The sequence below is a fragment of the Abramis brama genome, assembly GCF_963993115.1.
Source record: "Abramis brama genome assembly, chromosome: 4".
NCBI classification, from domain to species: domain Eukaryota; kingdom Metazoa; phylum Chordata; class Actinopteri; order Cypriniformes; family Leuciscidae; genus Abramis; species Abramis brama.
In genome coordinates this window covers 58,872,924-58,880,423 of record NC_139966.1, presented here as the reverse complement: position 1 = coordinate 58,880,423, position 7,500 = coordinate 58,872,924, and the positions used below count along the sequence as shown (strand labels likewise).

At 37.3% G+C, this 7,500-nt stretch overlaps 1 protein-coding gene across 10 annotated transcripts in view; it reads left to right on the top strand.

Moving 5' to 3' along the window:
• Positions 1-260: 260 nt before the first annotated feature.
• Positions 261-7,500, top strand: part of eps8a (EGFR pathway substrate 8a, signaling adaptor) — a 45,696-nt gene continuing 38,456 nt past the window's right edge. For 3 of the 10 annotated variants that reach the window (XM_084111385.1, XM_084111379.1, XM_084111386.1), the window contains exon 1: positions 285-437. The gene's annotated coding sequence lies outside the window, so the exon portion shown is untranslated. Of the gene's footprint in view, positions 438-7,500 lie in introns of all 10 variants that reach the window. The other 7 variants (XM_084111388.1, XM_084111382.1, XM_084111387.1 and 4 more) reach the window with 6 other exon arrangements.

Genomic DNA, 7,500 nt, shown 5'->3' with positions numbered 1-7,500 from the left:
TCATGTAGTGTCTAACGAATGATCTGTAGTGTTTATAATATTGACTGATGTGTGTATGATCTGAGGGCATTGTTTGATTTTGCCATATATCACAGTCAGAGGTTCTGTGAATGCGGTTTGAAAATTTGGTTTTGTGTTTAAGGTTTTGTGAAAGTCAGTGATGTTGGTTTCAAGAAATTTGTTTTAGCAATTGAGATAAACTGTAATTTGAATGGCGCGTTCACCTGCGCGCTCAGGTGAGATTACGCGTGTGCGCGCGTGGAGGCGCTGGCGGGTCGCGCGCTGCGCGTGTGTCAGTGAGGCGGAGCGCGACTCAAACTCACACAAGCGAGTGTTCATTTTGTCATTAAACCGAAAAACTCACTGACAGTCGCTCGACGAGCCGTGTGTGTTTGTGCTTCTGTCATGCGGTAAAGCGAGGAGAAACACAGAAACAGGTGAGCGTGTTACACACACAAACACACTCACACACTTGTATTTGTAAATTGTAGATTGTGTATACATATACTGGCGGTGTTTGTGCATTTATTCCATTTAAACGCGAATAACAGCTCGTTCGTCCTCATGGCTGTGTTTTTGTGTTTGTTATTGTGTTTATTTTGTTGTCTGCTGATCACGGTCATGTTCCGTTTGCTGGTTTAATGGGAGCGCGCGGTAAATACTGTCTCGGTTACCATGGCAGAGCCTGTCACGCGCAGTTACCAGCACGCGCCTCAATTCATGAATTAATATTAGTGCTGAGATCAGACTTTATTAAAACATCACTGCAGTTGTGTTTATATCACTGCTGAGATCAGACTTGATTAATACATCACTGCAGTTGTGTTTATATCACTGCTGAGATCAGACTTCATTAATACATCACTGCAGTTGTGTTTATATCACTGCTGAGATCAGACTTGATTAATACATCACTGCAGTTGTGTTTATATCACTGCTGAGATCAGACTTCATTAATACATCACTGCAGTTGTTTATATCACTGCTGAGATCAGACTTGATTAATACATCACTGCAGTTGTGTTTATATCACTGCTGAGATCAGACTTCATTAATACATCACTGCAGTTGTGTTTATATCACTGCTGAGATCAGACTTCATTAATACATCACTGCAGTTGTGTTTATATCACTGCTGAGATCAGACTTCATTAATACATCACTGCAGTTGTGTTTATATCACTGCTGAGATCAGACTTGATTAATACATCACTGCAGTTGTGTTTATATCACTGCTGAGATCAGACTTCATTAATACATCACTGCAGTTGTTTATATCACTGCTGAGATCAGACTTTATTAATACATCACTGCAGTTGTGTTTATATCACTGCTGAGATCAGACTTCATTAATACATCACTGCAGTTGTGTTTATATCACTGCTGAGATCAGACTTCATTAATACATCACTGCAGTTGTGTTTATATCACTGCTGAGATCAGACTTCATTAATACATCACTGCAGTTGTGTTTATATCACTGCTGAGATCAGACTTTATTAATACATCACTGCAGTTGTTTATATCACTGCTGAGATCAGACTTTATTAATACATCACTGCAGTTGTTTATATCACTGCTGAGATCAGACTTTATTAATACATCACTGCAGTTGTGTTTATATCACTGCTGAGATCAGACTTCATTAATACATCACTGCAGTTGTGTTTATATCACTGCTGAGATCAGACTTCATTAATACATCACTGCAGTTGTTTATATCACTGCTGAGATCAGACTTTATTAATACATCACTGCAGTTGTGTTTATATCACTGCTGAGATCAGACTTCATTAATACATCACTGCAGTTGTGTTTATATCACTGCTGAGATCAGACTTTATTAATACATCACTGCAGTTGTGTTTATATCACTGCTGAGATCAGACTTTATTAATACATCACTGCAGTTGTGTTTGTATCACTGCTGAGATCAGACTTTATTAATACATCACTGCAGTTGTGTTTATATCACTGCTGAGATCAGACTTCATTAATACATCACTGCAGTTGTTTATATCACTGCTGAGATCAGACTTTATTAATACATCACTGCAGTTGTGTTTATATCACTACTGAGATCAGACTTTATTAATACATCACTGCAGTTGTGTTTGTATCACTGCTGAGATCAGACTTCATTAATACATCACTGCAGTTGTTTATATCACTACTGAGATCAGACTTTATTAATACATCACTGCAGTTGTTTATATCACTGCTGAGATCAGACTTTATTAATACATCACTGCAGTTGTGTTTATATCACTACTGAGATCAGACTTCATTAATACATCACTGCAGTTGTTTATATCACTGCTGAGATCAGACTTTATTAATACATCACTGCAGTTGTGTTTATATCACTGCTGAGATCAGACTTGATTAATACATCACTGCAGTTGTGTTTATATCACTGCTGAGATCAGACTTTATTAATACATCACTGCAGTTGTTTATATCACTGCTGAGATCAGACTTCATTAATACATCACTGCAGTTGTTTATATCACTGCTGAGATCAGACTTCATTAATACATCACTGCAGTTGTGTTTATATCACTGCTGAGATCAGACTTTATTAATACATCACTGCAGTTGTGTTTATATCACTACTGAGATCAGACTTTATTAATACATCACTGCAGTTGTGTTTATATCACTGCTGAGATCAGACTTCATTAATACATCACTGCAGTTGTGTTTATATCACTGCTGAGATCAGACTTCATTAATACATCACTGCAGTTGTGTTTATATCACTGCTGAGATCAGACTTCATTAATACATCACTGCAGTTGTTTATATCACTGCTGAGATCAGACTTCATTAATACATCACTGCAGTTGTTTATATCACTGCTGAGATCAGACTTCATTAATACATCACTGCAGTTGTTTATATCACTGCTGAGATCAGACTTGATTAATACATCACTGCAGTTGTGTTTATATCACTGCTGAGATCAGACTTTATTAATACATCACTGCAGTTGTGTTTATATCACTGCTGAGATCAGACTTCATTAATACATCACTGCAGTTGTGTTTATATCACTGCTGAGATCAGACTTGATTAATACATCACTGCAGTTGTGTTTATATCACTGCTGAGATCAGACTTCATTAATACATCACTGCAGTTGTTTATATCACTGCTGAGATCAGACTTCATTAATACATCACTGCAGTTGTTTATATCACTGCTGAGATCAGACTTTATTAATACATCACTGCAGTTGTGTTTATATCACTGCTGAGATCAGACTTGATTAATACATCACTGCAGTTGTTTATATCACTGCTGAGATCAGACTTCATTAATACATCACTGCAGTTGTTTATATCACTGCTGAGATCAGACTTTATTAATACATCACTGCAGTTGTGTTTATATCACTGCTGAGATCAGACTTCATTAATACATCACTGCAGTTGTTTATATCACTGCTGAGATCAGACTTTATTAATACATCACTGCAGTTGTTTATATCACTGCTGAGATCAGACTTCATTAATACATCACTGCAGTTGTGTTTATATCACTGCTGAGATCAGACTTCATTAATACATCACTGCAGTTGTTTATATCACTGCTGAGATCAGACTTTATTAATACATCACTGCAGTTGTGTTTATATCACTGCTGAGATCAGACTTTATTAATACATCACTGCAGTTGTTTATATCACTGCTGAGATCAGACTTTATTAATACATCACTGCAGTTGTTTATATCACTGCTGAGATCAGACTTCATTAATACATCACTGCAGTTGTGTTTATATCACTGCTGAGATCAGACTTCATTAATACATCACTGCAGTTGTTTATATCACTGCTGAGATCAGACTTCATTAATACATCACTGCAGTTGTGTTTATATCACTGCTGAGATCAGACTTCATTAATACATCACTGCAGTTGTGTTTATATCACTGCTGAGATCAGACTTCATTAATACATCACTGCAGTTGTTTATATCACTGCTGAGATCAGACTTCATTAATACATCACTGCAGTTGTTTATATCACTGCTGAGATCAGACTTTATTAATACATCACTGCAGTTGTTTATATCACTGCTGAGATCAGACTTCATTAATACATCACTGCAGTTATTGTCTGTATAGAATAACGCTGATTTAGCACTTTCTGAACCTTGAATGTAAATCCTGTGGATTCTGAGAAGCATTAATGTGAGGTGGTTCGGCGTAGGGAAGTGAATGGTTAACGGCTCTTAATAGGGACGCAAGACGGTGTCTCTCCAGTGAGTTTCAGTAATTAGTGTTATGAGTAGTGCAGGTCCCAGTGCCACAGGGTTAAATATGGAGCCATGTTACATAACCGCTCATGTTTCCATTAATTTAATTGAGCTGTGGTGTTATTTCAGCTAGTCCTGTGAGTTTTGACCCAAACGTGAGGCTTCTCTGATGTAGATGAGACTCTATTCTTTAGGGGTGTAACATTATATCATGTCACAATATTTGGCAATACAAAAATGCATCAATATGTATTGTGGATAGTTCACACAAAATGGAAATTTACACAGTTTCAGTGTAACTACTATATATAATGTTAAATATAATGCATAATAATTCAATGGGGGAATATTTGTGGGTCCTTATAATGCCGAATGTCTTACATTATCAGTAAAAAGTGGCCTACATTATTTAAAAAATATCTATCCAGTGACAGAGTTCAAGCATATTCATCTAAAATAATTCTGTTTTCAGCTTGAGGATCATGAATATTGTTATTCTGGCGTCTCTATTGTCCTGTGCTTTGGGTTTCCAAGACTATTCATTTACACCCACAATGTAATAGCGTTCGTCTGTTCAACTGTGCTGCACAATCACATCATCAACATCTGTCAGTGTTATCGAAAGAGTTTTGCTCTGTAATGGAGGACAGAGCAGATCTGAGGTTAAAAACAGCATCTCTTCTGGGACTCCAGGATCATGTGAAACCGAGGCCTGTGATTCGGCTGGAGTATTTCTGGATGTTTTCAGCTGGTGTTTGTGTTGTTTGTCTGTGAGCACGTTTACTGTAGTGACGTCTGCTGGTTTCAATAACTACTATATCATGTTTTTGGCAGCTCACTGTGAAGTGATTATGGCGTTTTGTGAGAGACTGAACCCGAGCCGATGGGTTTGGTGTCACACAGATTGTTCAGGCGTGATTGAAGCGTTTGCTGCTGAGAACTCTGGGTAATGTTTAGTGGAGGCTTGAGTCTCTGGAGGATTTCTGGAGGAACATCATGCGGCTCTCTGGAGTTTTGGATTGTTTTACTCAGTTCCTCTGTCTCTTATCTTTATCTTCATTTTGCAAATCTGCAAATTAGTCTCCAGTGAAGTTTGCGTCCTTGATTGTGTTATTTTCCTGTTTTCTCTGAAGTTTGACCAAAAGCGAAACACTTCTCATATCTGTGTGATTCTGATGTGCTGATTTAAAAAATATATATTTATTGTAATTATGCAAACACAAATTGTGACACTATATACATGTGCTAATATATAAAAAAACAGGACAAACTAACAGCCACCAGAAGTCTATTCTGATAATTCCTGTGTGTGTGTGTGTGTGTGTGTGTGTTTGTGTGTAAATGTAAGATCAGAGATCAGTAAATGTAATCTAACTGTGGGAATGGAAGCATATGAGCCAGAGAATATAAACCAGAGAGTAGCTGTAAAGTATAACAGATTTACCAATAGTAAAAACAACACATAAAAATAAAAAGAAGATGATATCGATAACACTTTAAAATAAGGTTCATTAGTTAACATTAGTTAATGTATTAACTAACATGATCTAACCAAGGACTCGGAGCAATACATTTGTTACTTTATTTACTTTTTTTAATGTTAGTTAATAAAAATAAACCTGTTCATTATTTGTTCATGTTAGTTCACAGTGCATTTACTAATGTTAACACGATTTTAATAAAGTGTTAGTATATGTTGAAATGAACATTAACAAAGATTAATAAATGCTGTATAAAGTACAGTTCATTATTAGTTCATGCTAACTGATGTTAACTAATGAACCTTATTGTAAAGTTTTACCAATATATTACTGGAAAATCATGAGTAACATAAATACCAATTGAAAAATCCATAAATAATAACAACAACTATAAACTTGTTTCATCAAGATTGGGGTTGGGGGTTGGGGGGCGAGGAAGGAGGCAAAAGAAAAAAAAAAAAATATTATTAATTTCTTTTTAAATCCTTCTAATAATAATAATAATAATAATGTGGAGCTGATGCGTGTGCTTCTGATCAGCCTAAACCAGTCTGGCCGAGCGCAGTGTTTACTTCTGCCTTATCTACAGCCATAACCTCCTTTATTGTCTCTATTCATAGCTCAGCTGAACACAATGATCCCGCTTCTCTTACTTCCCGTGTGTGAGCGCACAATCCAGAGCAGAAGCACCTCAGTTACATCCAGTTTCATTGTGTTATTTTGCTCATGTTGTCAAGTCAAGTCTCCTTCATTTATACAGTGCTTTAACAAGACTGTTTCAAAGCAGCTTTGCAGTGATAACAGGAGATTACAGTAACAGAGATTGTTTAGGCTTTACAGCAGATCTAGAATAAAGTTATTGTCCAGCTAAAGTTAGTTTTGACTGATTCACTTCCGTTGTAAAGATCATTCATTAGTTATTAACTTAGGGGCCGCTAACACACACCGCTCTAACAGAAAACAGAAACTTTAATGTGTTCTGGCCGTTCATTTACACAATAACAGTTTTTGGAGCTCGAGAACACAAACTTTGAAACAGGTTCAAGATATGAGGAGGAGTTCAAGATATGAGGAGGAGTTCAAGATATGAGGAGGAGCTCAAGATATGAGGAGGAGCTCAAGATATGAGGAGGAGTTCAAGATATGAGGAGGAGTTCAAGATATGAGGAGGAGTTCAAGATATGAGGAGGAGCTCAAGATATGAGGAGGAGCTCAAGATATGAGGAGCTCAAGATATGAGTTCAAGATATGAGGAGCTCAAGATATGAGTTCAAGATATGAGGAGCTCAAGATATGAGGAGTTCAAGATATGAGGAGTTCATCGAGAACACGAGGTTGTGGCCCGCGTTCATTGTGTTCTGAGTGAATGACCTCGATGAGTGAGTGTGTGCTGTAACTCTGTGTTCTTCTCGTCTGTACTATCACACACACTCTACTGCCTCATTGAGCGCGCACACACACACACACACACACACACACACACTCTCTCTCTCTCTCTCTCACACACACACACACACACACACACACACACACACACACACACACACGTAGTGTTTTCATGTTTTATGGGGACTTTCCATAGACATAATGATTTTTATACTGTACAAACTGTATATTCTATTCCCTTACACTAACCCTATCCCTAAACCTACCCATCACACACACACACACTAACCCTATCCCTAAACCTACCCAACACACACACACACACACACACTAACCCTAAACCTACCCAACACACACACACACACACACAC